The 23,391-nt window shown below is 48.3% G+C and overlaps 9 pseudogenes; 6 read left to right on the top strand and 3 right to left on the bottom strand.

The window, feature by feature from the left end:
- Positions 1-529: 529 nt before the first annotated feature.
- LOC143947807 (5S ribosomal RNA) lies at positions 530-648 on the bottom strand (annotated as a pseudogene).
- Positions 649-739: 91 nt separating this feature from the next.
- Positions 740-858, bottom strand: LOC143949501 (5S ribosomal RNA; annotated as a pseudogene).
- A 322-nt stretch (positions 859-1,180) lies between these two features.
- LOC143948434 (5S ribosomal RNA) lies at positions 1,181-1,299 on the bottom strand (annotated as a pseudogene).
- Positions 1,300-3,829: 2,530 nt separating this feature from the next.
- On the top strand, positions 3,830-3,948 carry LOC143948087 (5S ribosomal RNA; annotated as a pseudogene).
- A 3,988-nt stretch (positions 3,949-7,936) lies between these two features.
- LOC143949841 (5S ribosomal RNA) lies at positions 7,937-8,055 on the top strand (annotated as a pseudogene).
- Positions 8,056-8,155: 100 nt separating this feature from the next.
- On the top strand, positions 8,156-8,274 carry LOC143946070 (5S ribosomal RNA; annotated as a pseudogene).
- A 539-nt stretch (positions 8,275-8,813) lies between these two features.
- LOC143949745 (5S ribosomal RNA) lies at positions 8,814-8,932 on the top strand (annotated as a pseudogene).
- Positions 8,933-20,980: 12,048 nt separating this feature from the next.
- LOC143946156 (5S ribosomal RNA) lies at positions 20,981-21,099 on the top strand (annotated as a pseudogene).
- Positions 21,100-21,208: 109 nt separating this feature from the next.
- On the top strand, positions 21,209-21,327 carry LOC143949678 (5S ribosomal RNA; annotated as a pseudogene).
- The last annotated feature ends 2,064 nt before the right edge of the window (positions 21,328-23,391 follow it).

A 23,391-nucleotide genomic window follows, 5' to 3' on the forward strand; every position in this document is an offset into this window, starting at 1 on the left:
CTGTTCCAAGCGTTGGACAGCTGATGAGCTGGTAAACCGAGGGCGTCTCTTGCTCCCTGGGAGGGGACCCCACCCTATCCACTCTACCCACGACACCCCCTTACCCCTTCTTTTCCTTTTCTGCCATTTCCTTCCCCCATCTTCTCTTTCCCCTTCTCCCTCCTTTCAGTTCTACTATTTCCCTTCTTAACTCAAAAAAGGGAAAAGAAAATGGTATGTTCCGACCTCATTTGACTACTACACAATACTCTTCCCCTATCTATGGATATCGAAACTCTTCGAGGGTAGCAGGGCTAGTATCAATAATATTTTAAGTGGTAGAGGATCCCAACGAGATGGAGCTTTAATCTCATCTTGATATGACCGCAAAGCTGTACACGTGCTATTCTCCTCGGACTTCTTACCATTGGCTCTGATATCCATGCAATATGATCGTTTGTTTGTAACTATTTGTATCACACATTCTTTGAAGTTGCCTTTGCATTGTATGTCGCATACTACAAAATAAAAAAATAAAAATAGAAAAAGAAGCCTATGGCACCTGGTATTCCCAGGCGGTCTCCCATCCACGTACTAACCAGGCCCGACACTGTTTAGCCTCCGAGATCAGATGAGATTGGGCGCTTTCAGGGTGATGGGGCCGTAGGTGATCTCTTCGGGCACTCTCAACCCTCTTGACAAACACCAAGATGGTCACCTTGGGGAAAAAAAACAGGTCAAGGCCAACAACATAAAAAGAAGCCTACAGCACCTAGTATTCCCAGGTGGTCTCCAATCCAGATACTAGCAAGGCCCAACCCTGTTTAGCTTCTGAGATCAGAGGAGATCAGGCGCTTTCAGGCTTATGTGCCCATAGGCAATCTCTTTGGGCATTCTCAACCCTCTTGACAAATGCCAAAATAGTCACCTTGGGAAACAAGCGGAAAAAAAACAGGTCAATGTCAACAACATAAAAAGAAGAATACGGCACCTGGTATTCCAACGCCATCTCCCATCCAGGTACTAACTAGGCCCAACCCTTCTTAGCCTCAGAGAAGAGAAGAGATAGGGCTCTTTCAGGGTGATGCTGCTGTAAGCGATCTCTTTAGGCACTCTCAACCCTCTTGACAAATGCCAAGATGGTCACCTTGGGAAACAAGCGAAAAAAAAAAAACGAATCAACGCCAACAACATAAAAAGAAGCCTACAATAACTGGTATTCCCAGGTGGTCTCCCATCCAGGTACTAAGCAGGCCTGACTCTTCTTAGCCTCCAAGATCAGACGAGATTGGGTGCTTTCAGAGTGATGTGGCCATAGGCAATCTCTTCAGGCACTCTCAACCCTCTTGACAAACACCAAGATGGTCACCTTGGGAAACAAGCGGAAAAAAAAACAGGTCAACGCCAATAACATAAAAAGAAGCCTACGACACCTGGTATTCCCAGGCGGTCTCCCATCCAGGTACTAACAAGGCCAGACTCTTCTTAGCCGACAACATCAAACGAGATTGGGTGCTTTCAGGGTGATGTGCCCGTAGGCAATCTCTTCAGGCACTTTCAACCCTCTTGACAAACGCCAAGATGGTCACCTTGGGAAACAAGCAAAAAAAAAAAAGAACTTAAAAAAAAAGCCTATGGCATCGAGAAATCCCAGGCGGTGTCCCATCCAGGTACTAACCAGGTCCCAACCCTGCTTAGCCTCTGAGATCAAATGAGATTGGGCTCTTTCAGGGTGATGCTGCCATAGTAGATTTTTTCAGGCACGCTCAACCCTCTTGACAAACGCCAAGATGGTCACCTTGGGAAACAAACAAAAATAACAAGTCAACGCCAACAACATTAAGAGAAGCCTACAGCACCTAGTATTCCCAGGCGGTCTCCCATCCAGGTATTAACAAGGCGCGACCCTTTCTAGCCTCTGAAATCAGAGGAGATTGGGCACTTTCAGGGTGATGTGCCCATAGGCAATCTCTTTGGGCACTCTCATTGGAAAAATGCCAAGATAGTCACCCTGGGAAACAAGCGAAAAAAAAACGGTCAACGCCAACAACATGAAAAGAAGAATACGGCACCTGGTATTCCAAGGCCGTCTCCCATACAAGTAGTAACTAGGCCCAACCCTTCTTAGCCTCAGAGATCAGAAGAGATAGGGTGCTTTCTGGGTGATGCGGCTGTAAGCGATCTCTTTAGGCACTCTCAACCCTCTTGACAAATGCCAAGATGATTACTTTGGGAAACAAGCGAAAAAAACAGGTCAACACCAACAACATAAAAAGAAGCCTGCAGCATCTGGCATTCCCAGGCGGTCTCCCATCCAGGTATTAACAAGGCGCGACCCTTTCTAGCCTCTGAAATCAGAGGAGATTGGGCACTTTCAGGGTGATGTGCCCATAGGCAATCTCTTTGGACACTCTCATTGGAAAAATGCCACAATAGTCACCCTGGGAAACAAGCGGAAAAAAAACGGTCAATGCCAACAACATGAAAAGAAGAATACGGCACCTGGTATTCCAAGGCCGTCTCCCATACAAGTAGTAACTAGGCCCAACCCTTCTTAGCCTCAGAGATCAGAAGAGATAGGGTGCTTTCAGGGTGATGCGGCTGTAAGCGATCTCTTTAGGCACTCTCAACCCTCTTGACAAATGCCAAGATGGTCGCCTTGAGAAACAAGCGAAAAAAACAGGTCAAAGCCAACAACATAAAAAGAAGCCTATGGCACCTGGTATTCCCAGGCGGTCTCCCATCCAGGTACTAACCAGGCCCGACACTGTTTAGCCTCCGAGATCAGACGAGATTGGGCGCTCTCCAGCTATCCAATGCAACAGGTACTTGCTCTAGCAGTATGGTCCCCGTGGGAATCCAGCCCGCGGGTCCAAGAAATAGGGCTGCTCTCAGAAGCCCTTTCGGGGCTTGCCTGGTAAAGGCCTGGTCAGACAGGCCCGGAGGGAATCTAGGATGTCCAATAATTGGGGTCATAGGAGAAGGGAAGTTAGTCAGGTGGGGAAGGTGAAAAAAACGATCCATCTCGGCGAGCGAGGGGCCAATTAACGGGTGAGTAGTCACACAGGGCTCCAATGGCCTCCCCGCCCAAGGCAGACCAGCCAGTGGAACCCACGCCATCTCCTGCTCTAGCTTGACCCATAGCTTCAGTTCCCCATGCCGGGACCAGTCAACCACCCGTGTCATGTGCGTCGCTGTGTAATATAGAGCAGGGTCAGGGAAGCCAATACCTCCCCGCAATTTCGGTCGCAATAGCATTGCCCTACCAATACGCGTATGTTTGCCGCGCCAGAGGAACTTGATAAAGATTGAGCGAATCGCATGAAAGAAAGTCTGGGGTATTTTGATAGGTAAGGCTTGTAGTTGATACAGAAGTCGTGGCATCGCGTTCATCTTCAACACATTACAGCGTCCGAACCATGACAGAGCTAGTGGGTCCCATCTTTTAAGGTCCGCTGTAAGCCCATAGGCTTCTTTTTATGTTGTTGGCTTTGACCTGTTTTTTTCGCTTGTTTCTCAAGGCGACCATCTTGGCATTTGTCAAGAGGGTTGGGCGTTTCTTGAAGAGAACGCTTACGGCCACATCAACCTGAAAGCACCCGATCTCGTCTGATTTCAGAGGCTAAGCAGTGTCAGGCCTGGTTAATACCTGGATGGGAGACTGCCTGGGAAGACCAGGTGCCATAGAAGGATCTGGTCTGGTTAGTGTCTTGATTGGGAGATCGCCTGGGAATACTGGATGCCGTAGGCATCTTTTTATGTTGTTGGCTTTGACCTGTTTTTTTTAGCTTGTTTCCCAAGGTGACCATCTTGGCCTTTGTCAAGAGGCTTCAGAGTGCCCAAAGAGAGTGGCTACGGCCAAATCACCCTGAAAGAGCCCAATCTCATCTGATCTCGGAGGCTAAGCAGCGATGGGCCTGGTTAGTACCTGGATGGGAGACAGCCTGGGAAAACCAGGTGCCGTAGGCTTCTCATTATGTTGTCGGCGTTGACCTGTTTTTTTTCCCTTGTTTCCCAAGGTGACCATCTTGGCATGTGTCAAGAGGGTTGAGAGTGCACAAAGAAATTGCCTATGGGCACAACACCCTGAAAGCGCCCAATCTTGTTTGGTCTCAGAGGCTAAGCAGGGTTGGGCCTGGTTTGTACCTGGATGGGAGACCGCCTGGGTTTTCCAGATGCCGCAGGCTTCTTTTTATGTTGTTGGTGTTGACCTGTTTTTTTCGCTTGTTTCCCAAAGTGATCATCTTGGCATTTGTCAAGAGGGTTGAGAGTGCCTAAAGAGATCGCTTACAGCCGCATCACCCTGAAAGCACCCTATCTCTTCTGATCTCAGAGGCTAAGAAGGGTTGGGCCTAGTTAGTACTTGAATGGGAGACGGCCTTGGAATACCAGGTGCCGTATTCTTCTTTTTATGTTGTTGGCATTGACCTGCTTTTTTTCGCTTGTTTCCCAGGCTGACTATCTCGGCATTTTTCAAGAGGGATGAGAGTGCCCAAAGAGATTACCTATGGGCATATCACCCTGAAAGTGCCCAATCTCCGCTGATCTCAGAGGCTAGAAAGGGTCGCGCCTTGTTAATACCTGGATGGGAGACCGCCTGGGAATACTAGGTGCTGTAGGCTTCTTTTTATGTTGTTGGTGTTGACCTGTTTTTTTCGCTTGTTTCCCAAAGTGATCATCTTGGCATTTGTCAAGAGGGTTGAGAGTGCCTAAAGAGATCGCTTACAGCCGCATCAACCTGAAAGCACCCTATCTCTTCTGATCTCAGAGGCTAAGAAGGGTTGGGCCTAGTTAGTACTTGAATGGGAGACGGCCTTGGAATACCAGGTGCCGTATTCTTCTTTTTATGTTGTTGGCGTTGACCTGCTATCTTTTTCGCTTGTTTCCCAGGCTGACTATCTTGGCATTTTTCAAGAGGGATGAGAGTGCCCAAAGAGATTACCTATGGGCATATCACCCTAAAAAGGGCCCAATCTCCGCTGATCTCAGAGGCTAGAAAGGGTCGCGCCTTGTTAATACCTGGATGGGAGACCGCCTCTGAATACTAGGTGCTGTAGGCTTCTTTTTATGTTGTTGGCGTTGACTTGTTTTTTTTGTTTGTTTCCCAAGGTGACCATCTTGGCGTTTGTCAAGAGGGTTGAGCGTGCCTGAAAAAATCTACTATGGCTGCATCACCCTGAAAGAGCCAAATCTCATTTGATCTCAAAGGCTAAGCAGGGTTGGGACCTGGATGGGAGAACGCCTGGGATTTCTCGATGCCATAGGCTTTTTTTTTAAGTTGTTGGCATTGACTTATTTTTTTTTTTTTTTATTCTTTTATTAAGTATAAGTAGAACAACAAAATTATAACAGTCAACCATACAGCATGACCCAGGGTCATAATTACATGGTAACAAAAAATAGGCAGCCAAATAACTCTGGGTTCTCAGAGGGGAGTGCTACAGCTTCATGCAGAAAAGAGAGAAACCCCACCTCCGACATGTAGTACAGTATAACTAGTGCAGCTCCGTTCGGACAAATCTAATCATGGAGAACAACTGGGACCACAGCGAGCCAGCTTATCATGACCTCTGTGAACCAGAGTAAAATATGAGCCGGTCGTGTCCAGAACCCTGGGGTTCTTCTGGGTCCCGAAGGCTAGTAAGGAGACAAGGCAAAAGGGAGGACGGGGGGAGAAGAGAGTGCAAAGACGGAGAGAGAGGAGGGGGGGGGATGGCGGCAGGGAAAAAAAAATAAAATAAAGACAAAAAGGGGGGGGGGGAATGCCACCCAGGGCAGACATGGCCTACGTAGGTAAACGTTAGATGTTCAGTCGTTTTCTGGGACAGGGGCGCTGCTCACCTCCCGAATGTAGTCTTGAGTACCAGTAAAATACCTCCAGGGCCTCCATGTAACACTAAATGTCTCTTCAGTGTTGTGAAGGGTGGCGGTCAATTCTTCCATCCGGAGAATATGATTGACTTTGGAATACCACAGCACCTTGGATGGGGGCTGAGGCTGCCTCCACAGTGTGGGAATGCAGGCCCGGGAGGCATTCAGGAGTTGCATCGTGAGGGTTTTTTTGTTTTTTTGTATTTTCGAACAGGCTGCTCGGTCAAGTGTAGAAGGCACGCTGCTTGGTTGTCTGCGATATCTACATTTGTGAGAGTTTTTATCGTCCCGGTCACCTCCACCTAAAAGTTCCGTAAGGCCGGGCATGCCCAGAAAATGTGTCCCATGGTCCCCGTATCTGAATTGCACCTCCAACAAACATCCAGGATCGATCTATTCATTTTATTCAGAAGGTATGGGACTCTATACCAGCGTGAGACTATCTTGTATCCTGATTCTTGATATTGGTTTGCGATGGAAGCTTTATGTACTAAGGTCAGGATCTTCCCTATCTGTTGTGGGGTAAATGTGATGCCTAAGTCCCTCTCCCATTTGTGGATAAATGGTGGGGTCGACTCCTCCTCCTGACTACTCAATAGGTTGTACAGGAGGGAGAGGGTGTGTCGCACAGGTTCCCTTTTGTGACAGATGGATTCATAGGGCGTCAGGTCTCTAGGAGTGTAGGGGGCCCTTTGTATGGCCAGAAGAAAGTGATGAAGTTGATAAGCACTAAACAAGTCAAGCGGAGGGTCAGAAAGCTCGGCGACAGTTTGCGTGGTCGGGAGCCCTCCCGAGGGCCACACCTCTCCCAGACGCTGTTTCCCCACCACTGTCAACTGTCGCAGTATATTGTTGGTAAATCCCGGTGGGAAGTCTGGATTACCTATAACCGGAGTCATTGGTGACGGCAGGGGAGCAATGTGTGTGCAGCGGAACAACCTCCGCACAACAGCCAACGTAGCTCCCACTACGGGGTGATCTCTGAGGTCTTTTGGTAGGGAGGACAGGAGCCACGGGGAGGTCAATAGGGGAATGGATCCATCCTCAATCTCCATCTCCACCCACTGCTTGTGTGGGCCATTACAATGCCAATCAACGACTCTCGCTAGCAGAGTCGCTCTGTAGTATTGTCTCAGATCTGGGAGACCCAGACCCCCCTTGTCCTTTGGTCTGGCAAGCAATTGCAAACGGGCTCTGGGCGGTTTGCACGCCCAAATAAAGTCCCGGAGCAGCACCTGCAGTTGTCTGAAAAAAATTGGGGGTAACCGGATCTGTAATGTCTGGAACAAGTATAAGATCCGGGGGAGGGCCGTCATTTTGAATGCATTACAGCGCCCGATCCAGGTCAGTGTTAAAGCATGCCAGTTTCCCAAATCAGATTTCAGTCTATTCAGGAGAGGGACAAAATTAAGCGGGTACAATTGCGCCAAATCCGCTGCGATGTCAACGCCCAGGTAACATATAGATTTTTCAGCCCAGTAGAATGGAAAAGTGGAGCGGAGCCTCTTGGCCTCACCATCCGGGACCGATATATTCAATACAGCCGACTTGGCGCAATTGATTTTATAGTTTGATAGGCTGCCGTATCGCCGGAGAGATGCGAGTATATTGGGAAGCAAAATGTGTGGAGATGGAAAAAATTAGATCGTCAGCGTACGCCGCAATATTGTGGTGTGCCGAGGGTTTGGATATGCCAGTAATATTCGGGTCATTCCGAACGTGACACATAAGTGGTTCCAGTGTCAGAATAAAAATTAGGGGAGACAGAGGGCACCCCTGCCTCGTCCCATTAGTGATGGGGAAAGAGTCCGAGCACCACTCGTTCACCCATACCGCTGCCGACGGCGTGGAGTAAAGCGACATTACCCAGCTCATCATGTTGGGGCCAAGATCTATATGTTCCAGGGTGGCCTGCATAAAGTGCCAGGCCACCCTGTCAAAGGCCTTCTCCGCGTCCGTTGACAACATAAGCAAGGGCCTTCCCTGTACATGCGCCGCATGGATTAAATTGAGGACTCGGACCGTATTGTCTCTAAGGTGACCATCTTGGCGTTTGTCAAGAGGGTTGAAAGTGCCTGAAGAGATTGCCTACGGGCACATCACCCTGAAAGCACCCTATCTCGTTTGATGTTGGAGGCTAAGAAGAGTCGGGCCTTGTTAGTACCTGGATGGGAGACCGCCTGGGAATACCAGGTGTCGTAGACTTCTTTTTATGTTGTTGGCGTTGACCTGTTTTTTTTTCGCTTGTTTCCCAAAGTGACCATCTTGGTGTTTGTCAAGAGGGTTGAGAGTGCCTGAAGAGATTGCCTATGGCCACATCACTCTGAAAGCACCCAATCTCGTCTGATCTTGGAGGCTAAGAAGAGTCGGGCCTGGTTAGTACCTGGATGGGAGACCACCTGGGAATACCAGTTATTGTAGGCTTCTTTTTATGTTGTTGGCGTTGATTCGTTTTTTTTTTTCGCTTGTTTCCCAAGGTGACCATCTTGGCATTTGTCAAGAGGGTTGAGAGTGCCCAAAGAGATCGCTTACAGCAGCATCACCCTGCAGAGCCCTATCTCTTCTCTTCTCTGAGGCTAAGAAGGGTTGGGCCTAGTTAGTACCTGGATGGGAGATGGCGTTGGAATACCAGGTGCCGTATTCTTCTTTTTATGTTGTTGACATTGACCTGTTTTTTTTTTTGCTTGTATCTCAAAGTGACTATCATGGCATTTGTCAAGAGGGTTGAGAGTGCCCAAAGAGATTGCCTATGGGCACATAACCCTGAAAGCGCCCGATCTCCTCTGATCTCAGAGGCTAAACAGGGTTGGGACCAGTTTAGTACCTGGATGGGAGACCGCCTGGGATTTCCAGATGCCGTAGGCTTCTACTTATGTTGTTGCCGTTAACCTATTTTTTTCTGCATGTTCCCAAGGTGACCATCTTGGCGTTTGTCAAGAGAGTTGAGAGTGCCTGAAGATTTTGGCTATGGCCACATCACCCTGAATCTGTTCCATCTCATCTGATCTTGGAGGCTAAGCAGGGTCGGGCCTGGTTAATGCCTGGATGGGAGACCGCCTGGGAATACCAGGTGTCGTAGGCTTCTTTTTGTTTTCAAATATAATTTTTTCTCCAAACAGGGGAAGACGGTCCCCCGAGTACATAATGCAACAGAGAAATACAGAGCAAAAGGCAGCTGAACAATACTTGCTACAGGTATATTCGCAACTGTGAGTCTGCCTTCCATCAATCACAATGAATAAAGTACTGTACCAAGATCAAGGGTCACACAAACCCCAGGTCCCTCCGGCATAATCCATCCAGAGGGGGGTGTGGGGTCGTCATTCCCAATTTTCCACTTTTTACAAAAGAGAGAGGGGGTGGAGGGGGTGAGAGATAGGGGAGGAAGGCAGAAAAGAGAAGGGGTGAAAGATCAGGAAAGGAAAAAAGGTGACGAGACACGATGGCAGCCACCGTCCAAGGGGCCAGTCTTGGAAAGCTCAGAGCACTAAGGCGATAGCAGGCGACATCCTTCCAGCGAGAATATAAAGGTATTCCAGATGTCCCAGGTTTGTTTAAAAAATTCTTGTTTACCTTGTGATGTGAGGATCAAGTCCTCCATTTTTTTTAATGTCCTCTATTTTCCTAAGCCAGTGAGTAGGGGGGGGGAACATTTTTTCCAATAGAGAGGGATGCAGGATTTTGCCGCATTTATCACATGCCGTAAAATTGATTTTTTTGTACTTCTTAATGGGAATCTGTGAATGGTGCAAGAGAAAGAATGCAGCCTCTTCCTGGATGGAGAAGTCTGTGAATATTTGTGTTATGCATCGGACCTCTGTCCAGAAGTCCACCAAGCTGGGGCAGGACCAAAAAATGTGGAGCAACGTGCCCTCTTCTTCTCCACACCTCCAGCATATGTTCGAGGAAGAGGGAAACATTAATGCATGTTTGATGGTGTCAAATACCACCTGGTGAGAAGTTTAAAATTTGTCTCCTGTATCTTCGTGCACAGCGAGGTTTTGAGAGCCAAAGTGATAATGCGTTGTCTCTGTGCTGGGGAAAACAAGCAATTAAGGTCCTTTTCCCAGTTGGACAGACAGGTTAAGTGTGGGTAATCTGTTTGAGAGAGAATGTGGGCCAAAGGGCCTTCGCTCCTGCATAGAGTCTCAAACTCCGTCTGAGGGCGGGCGAACGTTTGAGAATTGGGGATGGAATGGAGAAAATTATGTTGTTGCGCCGCTCTCCAAAAAGGCAGTTGGAAAAGCCCTGTCGGATCTGTTAGGGTTGAGAAAGAAGGCCATTTTCCATCAATGACGAATTTAGACGCATTGTCTAGGTTGGAATTTCTAAGTGGGTCCCCGGTTCAAAGTTCGGATGGCCACGTATAGGGAATAGGGGGGAAGTCAAAGATGTGAGTGTGTTTTGGGTAGCGATCAGGTGACTGACTTTCAACTAAGCCCCTATAGTGGGATGTGACGTCAATTCTGTGGGTAAATCCTTATAGCACCACATGGTATATTCACTCCCGGAATTCGGGAGTGAGCTTAGAAAGTTTGTATCGATTCCAGTCCAATACACGCCCCAGATGGGAGGCCAGGTAGTAGCGTCGCAAGTCAGGGAGAACCAACCCTCCCTGTTGTTTAGACAATGTCAGCTGTGACCGCTTAAGTCTGGGATTTTCGTGGGCCCAGTTAAATTGAGTGAGCAAGGATTGAGCTTGCTTAAAAAACGGGACTGGAATCTGGATCAGGAGAGCTTGGAAAAGATAGGTAAATTTAGGGAGTATGTTCATTTAATGAGATTGCATCTCCTGAACCAGGAATGGAGGCCAGAATGCCACCCGTGAAGCAAACTGCGGATATTAGTGACAAGGGGTGGGGGGAAGTTTTAAGGGCTGTATGGGTCCATTTAAATCGAAAATTGGACTGCAAGTCTAGTAACGTTTGCAGGGGGACTGCAACCCCCATGGCCTCTGATTTCAAGAAGTATCCCGTATATCTGGAATTCCCAAAGGAGATTTCGCAAAGGAAACTCTGGGATTCGTCAGTGGAGAGAAAGGGTTCCAATGACAGGGGCGACAGGGGGAAACCCTGTCTGGTCCCATTCCCGATGTCAAGGGGAGATGAGAGCACCCCATTCGCTTTGACTTGAGCTGAAGGGCGTGAGTATATCTTACTTATCCATGCCAGCATCCGTTCACTCAGACCTATATGGCGAAGGACCAAGAACATGAATGTCCATTTGACCCGATCAAAAGGCTTCTTGGCATCAGTACTCACGAAAAGACAAGGGGTCCCAGATGACTTTGCTTTATGGACCAGGGTAAGCACCTTAATGGTGTTGTCCCTATCTTCCCTGGTGGGAATAAAACCTAACTGGCCAATATGTATAAGGGACTGCAAGTGATGTGCCAATCACGTGGCGAGGATTTTAGAGAATAGTTTTAGGACCGAATTTAGGAGGGAAATGGGTCTGTAGCTCTCACAAAGGCCCGGGTCTTTGCCCTCCTTAGGTATCAACGAGATGTGGGCTCTAAAGGTATCCTCAGGAAAAATCCCCATTCGAGCTCAGAGTATTAAATAAATTCACCAAGCACGGGTCGAGAATAGGGAGGAAGGTCTTATAGTATTGTGCAGTATATCCGTCAGGGCCCGGAGCCTTACCCACTTTCAGAGGTCCCACGGCCGTCTGGACTTCTTCCAGTGTGATCGGGTCCTCCAAGTACTCCCGTGAGTCTGATGAGAGGGTTGGTAGACCAGAACCGGTTACATATCTGTCTATATTGTCCTGTCCAGACCCTGAATCGGGCAGGTTGTAGAGATCAGAGTAACATTTTTCAAAGACTTCGGCTATTTGGGTTGGGGTAGAGGCCCTCTGGCCATTCTCATCTATCAACTGTGGTATGTAAGAGGCAGATTTCAACACCTTTACCGACCTGGCTAAGATTTTTCTGCATTTGTCCCTTGACTCCTATGTCAGTTTACGACAAAACTGGAGTACCGCTTTCGCTTTATAATGGAGTAGGTCAGCAATCTGGGTACGGAGTGTCCCCTATTCAATCTCTAAGGTCCGTGAGGGGGCATGTTTATGTTTCGCTTCCACAGAGGCAAGTTCACGAAACAGATTAGCAAGCTGTTCCTTCCGTGTTTGTTTGATGCGCGCCCCGTGCCTGATAAGTACCCTGCGGAGTACTGACTTGTGAGCCTCCCAAATTATCCCCGGGTCGCAGTCCTGCGTTTAGTTTTCTTGGAAATAAAGGTCCAATTCCCTGGTCACATCTGCTAAAACTTCCGGTATCTGGAGGAGGCTCTCATTAAGGTGCCAGAATAGAGACCTAGGTGAGGGGTTCCTAGAGAGGGTGTAGGTAAGGGCTACAGGAGCATGGTCGGACCAAGTAATATGGCCGATGGAGGAAGAGCTCACCAAGTGCAGTTGGTCATGTGGAATCAAGAAGAAGTCTATCCTCAAGTATGATTTGTGAGGGGAAGAGCAAAAAGAGTAGTCCCTTTCCCCAGAGTGTTGCAGACGCCAGACATCAACTAATTGGTCATTCAGTAAACACTTAGTAATCCACTTTCTAGAGGAAATGAGGAGCGAGGAGCAAGAGGCAGAAGTGTCAACCGATGGCGAAAGGGGACATTAAAGTCCCCATCTAATATCAACTGGCCCTCCCGAAAGTCACATAATCTGAGCAGGGTAGTTCTGAGGAACGTGTCTTGGTGATCATTGGGAGCGTACACAGTGGCAAATGTAAAAAGGCACTCTCCAATGTGGTCCCTAAGAAAAAGATATCGGCCCCCAGGGTCCACCAGAGAATCCTGGAGAACCCAGGGGAGCCTGCTAGAGATCAGAATGGAGACTCTCTTGGTCTTAGAGGAGGGGTTAGTAGAGTGGTAGACCTTAGGGAAGGATCTCGACCATAGAAAGGGGAGGCTAGTATTTTTAAAATGTGTTTCTTGTATAAAGGCCACATCAGTACAGGAAGTCTTCAGTTCTCACAGGGGGATCCACCGTTTTTCAGGGGAGTTCAGTCCTTTAACGTTTAGAGAGGTGACCTTGACTGAGTCTGCCATCACTCCTCGGGGAGGGGGAGGGGGATGTCAGAGAAAAGCAAAGAAAGTTTAATTAAGGTAGGTTTTGGGTAGGTAATGCATGGCGGGAAGTAAGGGGGAGAAAGGAAGGGCAAATGGAAGGAAAGGTAAGGGGAAAAAGAGGCCGGGCACCTCAACCCCAGGGGGAGAGGGAAATTAAGGGTTGTCCGCACTCAACAGTACAGGAAGGGTATACTAAAACAGCACAATTATGCTATAGCGCTTACCAGATGTACACTGGGTTTAAAGCGCTGTCCTACTTGGGTTGGTGGGTAGACAGGTCGGAGAGGGAGCCCCCGAATCCTAGTCCCCCCAGTCCCGGCAGTGGTAAATGTCACGTCTGATACCGGTATGCAAATAAAAGACAATCAGTAACATCATAGAACCAAAAAACAATAGTATAATCAAAACAGAGGTAGAGCACATAACTGTCAGCACTGAGGGGTCTCCTCGGCTCGCCCTAAACGTAGGCATGCACAAGGGAGCCCGTCACAACAGAAAAGGCATCACAGAATGGGATCCACCACCCCCCGTCCCATACTCCAAAAGTACATGCAGTCCCCGAACAAATGCATTTCTCCCTTTGGCAGATTGTCCTCTCCTTACCCCCTCTCCCCTGTCCACGCCCCGGGGGGAAAAGGGGCAGGGAAGGGGGGAAAAGGGGGGGTGGAAGGAGGGAAAGGGGGAGGGAAAGGAGGGAAGGGAAGGGTGGGAAGGGGGGGGAGGGAGGGGGGAGACAGGGGAGAGGGGACAAACATGCGGAAATGTCAAGTCCTTTAGCGCACTCCCACCAGCAACCACCCGGACCCCATAAATTTCAACTCCTCCCCTCCATGGTCACCACATCAAGATGAAAGAGGAGCAGCCCTGGTCGGTGCATGGAAAATCCGGCAGGCAAGGGGCTGGGGCCACCATCCCTCCATCCAACGGGAAACTTCACCCGAGCAACAGTCCTGGGGCCCGCCAATTAGTGTCTCTCCTGCATCGCCATCGGGGGCTGTGTAGAGCATCCAGAGGGAGGCTGGGACAGCCCAAACAGTAAGGGGTAAATCCTCCAGGGGGGTCCAGAGTCACACTGGAGGGAAGCAGTGTCTCGTACCGATAGGCTCAATAAATAAGTCGTCCAGGGTCCCCGAAAGCTGCAGAAGGCAATGTCGGCAAAGAGTAGGTGGGGGCCAGAGGGGGGGGCGAGGGGCGCAACCAGGGGGAGGGGACACATATGCGGGAATGTCAAGCCCTTCCAGTACAGCACACTAGGTATCACTCAGACCCCCCAAAGTGCAACTCCCCCCTCTAAGGTCAAGACTCCAGAAGGAAAGATGAGCTGCCCTGGTCTGTACATGAAAGAACCTGCTGCCAAGGGGTTGGGGCCATCATCCCTTCCTCCAATGGGAGATGCCACCGGCATGACAGCCCCGTGTCCTGTCAAGTGGTGCCCCTCCGACAATGTCGTCAGGGTATATGTGGAGCATCCAGGGGGAGGCAGGGACCACCCAAACAGTGAGGGGTAAAGCCTTCAAGGGGGACCGGTGTCAGACAGGAGGATAGCGGTGTCTTGTACAAGTTGGTTAATTAGACAAGTCATCCAGTGTGTTCCAGTGAGCAGCGGAAGGAAAGGTCGGTAAGGATTATGAATGGGTGGGGGCCAGGGAGTGCATAAAACTGCCACCAGATGACCGGGCAGAGAGGGCAAGGGGATGAAAGTCAGATCTGGTAGGTGGGGGCGGGGGTGAGGAGTGTCCCCCATATTACTCATGTTGGCCATACCTTGAAGCTGAGCGCTCTGCATACCCAGGACGTTCTTCTGTATAATCTAGCCTATCTGTATACATCAGCCTGTCTTTTGTACACATTAGCCGGTCCTCTGTATACACTAGTCCGTCTGTATACACTAGTGTATACAGATAGGCTAGATTATACAGAAGAACGTTCTGGGTATGCAGAGATGGAGGCTAGGGTATACAGAGAGAGAGGCTAGAGTATGCATACTTGCTAGTGTATACAGACGGACTAGTGTATACAGAAGACCGGCTAGTTTATATAGAGAGGCTAATGTGTGCAAAAGACAGGCTAGTGTATATAAATAGGCTAGATTATAGAGAAGAACATCTTGGGTATACAGAGAGAAAGGCTGGGTTACACAGAGAGGCTGGTGTATGCAGACTTGCTAGTGTATACAGACGGACTAGTGTATACAGAGAGGCTTGGGTATACAGAGAGCTAATGTATAATGAGCAGCTAGTGTATACAAAAGACATCCAAGGGTATACAGAGAGACTCATGTATGCAGAAGACCGGCTAGTTTATACAGATAGGCTAAAGTGTACAAAACACAGGCTAGTGTATATAGATAGGCTAGATTATACAGACGAACGTTCTGGGCATGCAGAGATGGAGGCTAGGGTATACAGAGAGAGAGACTGTGTTACACAGAGAGGCTATGCAGACTTGCTAGTGTATACAGACGGACTAGTGTATACAGAAGACCAGCTAGTTTATACAGAGAGGCTAATGTGTACAAAAGACAGGCTAGTTTATACAGATAGGCTAGTGTGAAGATATGAAGACATATGCAACACATATCTATATAAGTTACTCAGAGTTCCCCTTCAATATAAGAATGAATTTCTTTTTCAAATGTTTCTCTATTCTTTGAGTATTTGTCAAATGTTTCCACACATATGATTGCTTGTGTATTCTGTTCTCTGGATGACATGAAATGTTCTGCCAGTAAGATAACAAAAGATATTATTCCCAGAAATGTTGTAAAAATGTTGGTATGGAAAGTCCCTGTTTATAACAAACTTTACCCTTATCATAATTAATCACTATCCTGTCAAATTGACCTTTATCTTGTTTATCTTGTTTTTGTGTTTGGGTCAAGATGACCATATGTAATGTGGGACCAATTATTATGAAATGTATTACGTACTCTGTAACTTGGTTCTGTGCCCGCCATAAGCGGTAATGTTATAATTTTCTTATAAAAAGCTGTAACAGTTTGTATTCTGTACCACAACCCCTTGGAAGGTGTGGTCCTCTGTACAGTGAGTATTTCTGAAGTAAACATGCATTGAGACGAATGCTACTTCGTAGATGTCCTTTATTTCAAAGCTCATCATAACAGTTGGTGACCCTCGGACGGTCTTCTTATCTGCACCCCCACCATCGGCTCTCAACCCTCAAAAGGAGGGACAGCACAGAGGCCTCAGGTGAGAAACCTTTTATTTCTCATATTAGAAAGTACTGTCTTTCTGTGCGGTTTTGAGGAGCCGGGTGGGGCTTGTGGAATACAGAAGGTAACACGTTCCTTTTTGATTTTACTGCATTCTGTCTATGTACGATTACTGAGAATACTAATGGTACCAGTTACAACTTAAGCGTGCAAAAGTACTTACTTGCCCTTCTTCTTACTCTCAGAAATGACAATGAATATAGTCATGTTATTAAGGGATGTGTAAAATGCAGGTACCACAATTTCTATGAGTGAATAGAAGGTGGTGGATGTTGAATTTTTTGTGTGATTTTTTGAGAAACGTTTGTGGTCCTAAGGCGGATAGGTTTGCCTTCAGCGGATAGCCACAAATGGGTGAATGACCTGCTGTATGTTCTCTGGAATAGGGAGTCGAGATAGGGACTAGCCTATTACCACTCAGAAAGGAGACGTCCTTCTGAGAGTAGAACGAAGTGAGATATCTCAATATATGTACTGGGCTGCTGGTACACAGCCGTGAGAAGTAAACAGTCCCGGAGCTCTAAAATATTGTCATTTCTGAAAAAGAGTAACAGGGGAAACATAAAGAAAATGGGAAATTTGCTTGAAAAAAATATTTTACCGGTAATGAATACTTTTGGGTTAACAAAAGAAAGGGCAATAAAATTATTAAAAATAGCAAAGAAAACAGGGTTAAGTGTAGCGAAATTGCATCCAAGCGCCCCTATCATAAAGATGATGGTAAGTGGAGAGCCGGATGTTTTAAAGCATCATGTAAAATGGTGTAAAATTACAAAAAGGGAATACAAAGAGGACCCGTCGAAATGGTGGCCCCCCTGAGGGTTCGCTTGATACCCCAACAATTGATGCATTATTTAATTTACTCTTTAAAATGTCTGATTGCGGGGGGATTGAATGTCTAGCTGCTTGGGAAGAAGAGTCCCGAAATAATTTAAAACCACCCCCTTATAAAATGTGTACTGAAAAAGCTGTTCTGCATCTGGAAGATGAAGAGGAGCTTCCCAATGCTTGGGCATCCCCGTATGAGTTTGCAAGAAGGGATTTAGCAGTAGCATCTAGAGCAGCGTCTGCCCCTATAGATGAAGTTGATCCTATGGAGGAAAGGAAAGAAGACACGGGAGAACAGAGTGCTCCCCACATGCCTTTCCAGGCTACCCCTCAGCAGCAGCAAGCTGTTTCCAGCTTCTCACAGGAGGGAAGGAGCCGAATGTTAGAGGGAGCCCAAGGGACTTCTCAGCGGAGGAGTAATTTGGGATCTTCATTCGATAAAAGTGAGGGGGTAATATTTGATAAAGATGGACAAATTTGGCAGTACACTCCATCAAAATCAAATGCTTTAGCAAAGTTCACTAAAATAGATAGATTACACACCCCCATAAAACAGACAAGCCAGACTTATACCCCAGTGGTTATGAGGCAAAAAGCAGCAGCAAAGCAGAGAGCTTTAGGGATACTACACACTCCAGATAGGGAAAGAGAAACAAGGGAATTGGTCAGGTCCCTAATTAAAGGATAAGCCGGTAGAAAAGCCGGTAGAGCAGATGCCCCTAAGGGAAGTGGCCCTGCCAGGAGGGGTAGTGGGAGATCAATATGTAGCTAATATGGCTCAAGTTTATGTCCCATGGAAGCCTAGTGAGACAAGAGCAATTGTGGCAAAACTGCCCAATATGGAAAAATGTCCTAAGAAATGATATGGGAAAATGATGTGGATGGAAAGGACTCAACAAGCCAGATATACAGATATGTGGATCTTGATTGACTGTGTGGTGCCTGAAAAGTATTTGGATGTATGGAACGTATTTGCAAAGAATAAGGGTGCTTGTGAACAATAAAATGTTAGAGAGAAGTAAGTGATGAGTTAGCAAATGGGTTAATCTCTCCCTATCGGTGTGCACGGGTCAGCTAGCAAATTGCAGATGTGCTTATGATTTTCTGAAAGGGAGGGATCAACAGGCTCCGTGTCAGTGAGGGAACAGTGCGGGCAGACGCCTGCTGCAGTGGCATAACTAGAACCTTCAGGGCCCCGATGCAAGAAACAATGAAGGGCCCTTCCCTCCGAGTCTGGCGGTTGAACTCCAGGGCGTGGTCACAGGTATGACCTTTGTGAGCCCTGTAGTTCCACCACTGGTATCAGTAGTTTTTTTTTATAATTTTTTTTTAATTTTTAGGTGCCCCATTGGGGGACTGTCCCTAGGCAGGATGGGGTCCCCGTCCCCAGAAGAGATGAGGCCTTTTTCTCCAGGGCAGATGAAGTTACTGCCCCCAGGTGAGAAGGGGTCCCAGTCCCCAGGGGAGGTGTGGGTCCCTGTCCCCACGTAAGAAGGGGTCCCTGTCCCCAGGGGGAGAGGGAGGGGGTATATAATGGTGTGTGGGGGATGGGGTCCTCTCACTCACCATGACCAAGCTGTAGGCCACGCACTCATCCATGCTGGCCTGGGCTCCATCCAGTGTGCTGGATGGGCGATCAGCATATCGCCCAGAAAGACCTTTCATCATCTGTGTATGACGGGGGAGGAGGGGGGCTGGCAGACAAGCCTGCAGTGTCCTCCGGGGAGCTGGCTCTCATAGGGCTGCACTGCATCTGTGTGCTTAAAGTTTGTTTACCCCTAGCTGCCTATGCTGCTGCTGGCCATATGTAGAGGGGGCTGCATGGGCCCCCTGCATCACAGGGCCCGGTTGCGGTCACGACTGCTACACCCCCTATAGTTACGCCCCTGACCCCTGCCCTACACCTGATAGATGTTATAGGGTTGTAAGAGGTGGGTACTGGGGGGTAGGTTTGGGTGGGCCTAAAAATCATATAAATCATGGCTCCTGTATATTCTGGATCAGGGATAAGGCTAGTAAGGGGGGTATCACTTGATAAATTGACCACCCAATGCCTGCAATATTGTAAGGTAGTGAACGGGCCCCTGCTTTCAGGGTAGTATGATGTTTAGTAAAGTATAAAGAATTACTAGCTCCTCTATGATGATATGAGGTCTGCAATATGAAGAATAGTTCATATAAGGCATAGAGGTAAGCGCCAATATAAATGTCGCAGCAGGGCACAAGATCGGATCAGTCACTAAAATATACCAAGTGCTCCGTTCGATGTATACTTTACCGATAGGTGTCTCGGGTTCTTCTGGGCGCTCATTCGGCCATGGTAGTGTTCAGTTAGAGAGTAAAAGGCTACAACTATATGGGATCCGAGCAGGTCTGGTGTCTAGTCGAGTGCGTGCGTTGAATGCTCTCTCGTCTGATGGGTTGGAGGCCCAGGACTGTTCCAGGTAGAAATCATGGTGGTAACCGGAGTCAGGGATATTGAAGCTAGTGTAAGTGTCTGTAGTCTTTCAAGGCAGGTAAGTAAGGGAATGGTCCATATGCATGGCAGAGGAAAGGAGAGCGGCACTAGGCAGGGTATGAAGCATGTAGGCTAATCCACCGTCGCATGGGTGTCCCAGAGCTCTCGTGAGGCGACAGGTCTAGCGGTCCCTGCATGCTCTGCGAGGTAGCGGGACCGAAGTCGGGCTCGTCGGTGTGTGGCGGGGTCGGTGTCCCCCAAGTGGTCTGAAGGTGGATGGCAACCTATGTCTGCGATATCTGGACAGTTGAGTTTCCATGAGATCTTCAGTGCTCCGGGTGTTGGGTGAAATGTGGACCCGAAAATCAGCATACCAATTAGGTATTTCAACCAGTGGCAGGTCCAGCGTTTTGCAGAAGGTTTCTAGATATTCTGGCACTTTTAAGATTGCAGTGCGGCCCTGGTAAGAGGCTTGCAGAGCGAACGGAAACTTCCAGCGATAGCGGATGTCTCTATGCCTCAGCACGTCAAGTAATGGGCGCAAGTCTCTTCGATGTTTCAGCATGATCGCCGAAAGATCCTGATATATCTGGATCAAATGGCCTTCAAATGTCAGGTTCAGATTGCTCCTAGTTTTTTTAAGAACCTCTTCTTTGAGGGTATAGTCGTTAACATAACAGATGACCTCCCGTGGGGGATCAGAATCTTTGCCCTTAGGCCTAAGGGCTCTATGTATCCTCTCCATAGCTATAGGTGTACCGGAGGTTCAGACTAGCAGCTGGCTGAATAGGGATGTGACCGCTGGGAGGATTTGCTCGGGCTCCATCGACTCCGGGAGGCCTCTAAACCTCAGATTGTGTCTTCGTCCCCTATTGTCGATATCTTCGACATGGTGCTGGAGGTCTCTGAGCTGCCAGGTGTGTGTGTCGACTTTGCCTTGAGCCATCTGCAATTAATGCTGTTGTTGCGCCGCCATTAGCTCCATGGAGTTTACTCTCCCTGTGATTGCTTGTATCTCGTGGCGGAAGTCTGAGATGGCGGCGGTTAGAGTGCTCTTTATATCAGCCGCGACAGTCCTCAGGTCGTGGATATTTAGTTGTTGGTGATGGGGAGATGGACTGTCTGCCATAGTGTGCTGTGGATCAGTCGGCGTCAGGGTAATCCCGATGTGGTTGGTGGTGGGAGAACAGGCCGCCATGTGGGCCCCCTGGTTCCTGAAAAGATGCGGTATTCTCTTGGTATACGGGATCCCAGGTCCCTTGGTGAGTGGGATCTAGATGCAGAGGGTCCACTTGAGGAGGTCCCCATGATGTGAAAGTGTTTTTCAGGTAAAATCCTCGGTGATCGATCTTTTTTAGGCTGAGGTAAGACGGAGCAAAAAGCTTAAGCAGCCATCCTCTCTCTAGGCAAGCCACGCCCTCCCGGCTTTTTTTTAAATATGTTGTTGACGTTGACGACCTGTTTTATTTTTCTGCTTGTTTGCCGAGGTGACCATCTTGGCGTTTGTCAAGAGGGTTGAGAGTGGCCAGCAAGATTGCCTATGGCCACATCATCCTGAATACACCCGATCTTGTCTGATCTTGAATGCTAAGCAGGGTCAGGCCTGGTTAGTACCTGGATGGGAGACCCCCTGGGAATACCAGGTGCCGTAGGCTTTTTTTTTAATATGTTGTTGGCGTCGACGACCTGTTTTATTTTTCTGCTTGTTTGCCGAGGTGACCATCTTGGCGTTTGTCAAGAGGGTTGAGAGTGGCCAGCAAGACTGCCTATGGCTACATCACCCTAAATGCGCCCGATCTCGTCTGATCTTGTATGCTAAGCAGGATCAGGCCTGGTTAGTACTTGGATGGGAGAGTGCCTGGGAATACCAGGTGCCGTAGGCTTTTTTTTAATTTGTGCTTGGAGACTCTAATAACAATGATGAAATGGGAATGACAGATACTGAAAGAAAGTGACCTGAATTTGTGCCGTGGTCACGTGGTCAGTATGCCTAAAAGGGGGCATTCCCAAGTAGTACTAAAAAAGAAAAGGGGATACAAAGAAAAAGGGGGAACGAGAGGGTGGGACAACCTCCGGAAACATCCAACAGGGCAGGGAGGAACCGAGGCCGTCTTATAACGGCGAGGCTCCTCCCACAAATGACAGATACCTTCATTTTTTAAGAAGGTAGAACAGATAGTGAACACCTTTATATGGGCCGGGGCAACCCCAAGAATAGCACAAACTACCCTCCAATTGCCCCTGTCACTTGGGGGTCTAGCCCTTCCCTGTCTGAAGGAATATTATTGGGCAGCGGTACTGGTTACGGTGGTGGTTCATGCAGCTCCGCTCCAACCCGTCTGTTAATCTGGAGGCGGCAATTTTAGGCTCCTATCCTGCATTGAGTAACTTAGTCTTTAGAGGGCCGAAGGCTCACCCTGAGGTCACTACCCCTATGCGAACTATGCTTCGGGTTTGGAATCAGGTTACAACTCGATTGAACCCGCCCGCCGCACTGTCGCCATACACCCCACTGTGGGAAAACCCAAAGTTGAAACACCTCAGCTCGGTCCCGGACCCTGCCCTTTGGGCTAGGTATGGTGTCACAACTCTGCAACAGGTGATGCCGAGGGGATCCCTTATCCCCTTTGATTCCCTTAGAGAAGAATACCAATTCCCCTCCAGAATGATTTTTCGCTACATACAATTACGCCACACACTGAGAGCACAATTTCCTTCAGGAGTAATCTTACACTCCCACATTGTCGAGAAATTTCTCATGGCCCAGGAGGCGGATCGTGTCCTCTCCTCTCTTTATCTTAGGATCTCGACGGGGTCGGCCAGGGGGGGGCCTAGCCTCTTCCAGAAATGGCAGGAGGACCTCCCCATCCTGGCGACTGATGATTGGGAAGAGGGGATACAACAATATTTGCCATTGATGATATCAGCTAAGGACAGGTACATACGGTTGAAATGTATTCATAGGGCATACTATACCCCGCAACGCCTTTCCAGAATATACCCGGGATACTCGGATAGATGCCCGAAGTGTACCACTTTATACATGTGGTGTGGGAGTGCCCGGTTATAAGACGATTTTGGGAAGGTGTGGTGCGGGAGATCAACGAAGTTGGGGACCTCTCGTTGGGGTTAGATCCGGTAGTTTTACTGCTGGGCGTGTGTGACAGGGTGGCGCCAAATACATATAAACAGCTGTTTGTGTTTTATACGGCGTTCTATGCCAGAAAGACTATTCTTATGCAGTGGAAGAAATCAGACCCACCTAGTGTAGCCCACTGGAAATCCCTGATTGATTCTGCCCTCCAGCTGTACAAGGTACAAAGTTTACTAAGATCTGGGGATGTTGGGTGCAAGAGAGAAGCGCACTATGAGACACAGGGCTGACCTGTATTGATGCGTTGGTCCCCTCACCCCGACCTACTGTAGATGGTTAGGTGCTGTATTATGATCAAACGGCCTGACCCTTTATAGCAGCCAAATTAAGGAGTTGTCCCCTACGAATACTGGGATAAGTGCAGTGCGGATATGTTTTGTGGAATATGACTGCTAAATCTGAATGTACGCTATACTACATAGCTTGATTCTGCTCTGATCCTTTTTTTTTTTTCTTTTTTTTTGTGCTTGTTACATTGTATTTTATATTTTATATGTAAAAAATATGATGTGATGCATTGCTGTATCCGTTAAGAGACCAATAAAAATGTTTCTGTTAAAAAAAATAATAATGCATGCCAATCAGTGATGCCCATTGTGGGCACTGATTGGCATACATCGTGGGCACTGATTGGAATCCCTGGTGGTCTAGGGTGGCATACCTGCTGCTGGGCATCCCTGGTGGTCTGGTGGAGTCCCTGGTGGTCCAGTGTGCAGCACAGACCCCCCTCTCAGAGGAGCAGCCGATCGGCTTTCCTCTACTCGCGTCTGACAGACGCGAGTGAGGAACAGCC

The sequence above is a fragment of the Lithobates pipiens genome, unplaced genomic scaffold (assembly GCF_037356315.1).
Source record: "Lithobates pipiens isolate NorthernLeopardFrog02 unplaced genomic scaffold, aLitPip1_a1.2 Scaffold_30, whole genome shotgun sequence".
NCBI lineage: Eukaryota > Metazoa > Chordata > Amphibia > Anura > Ranidae > Lithobates > Lithobates pipiens.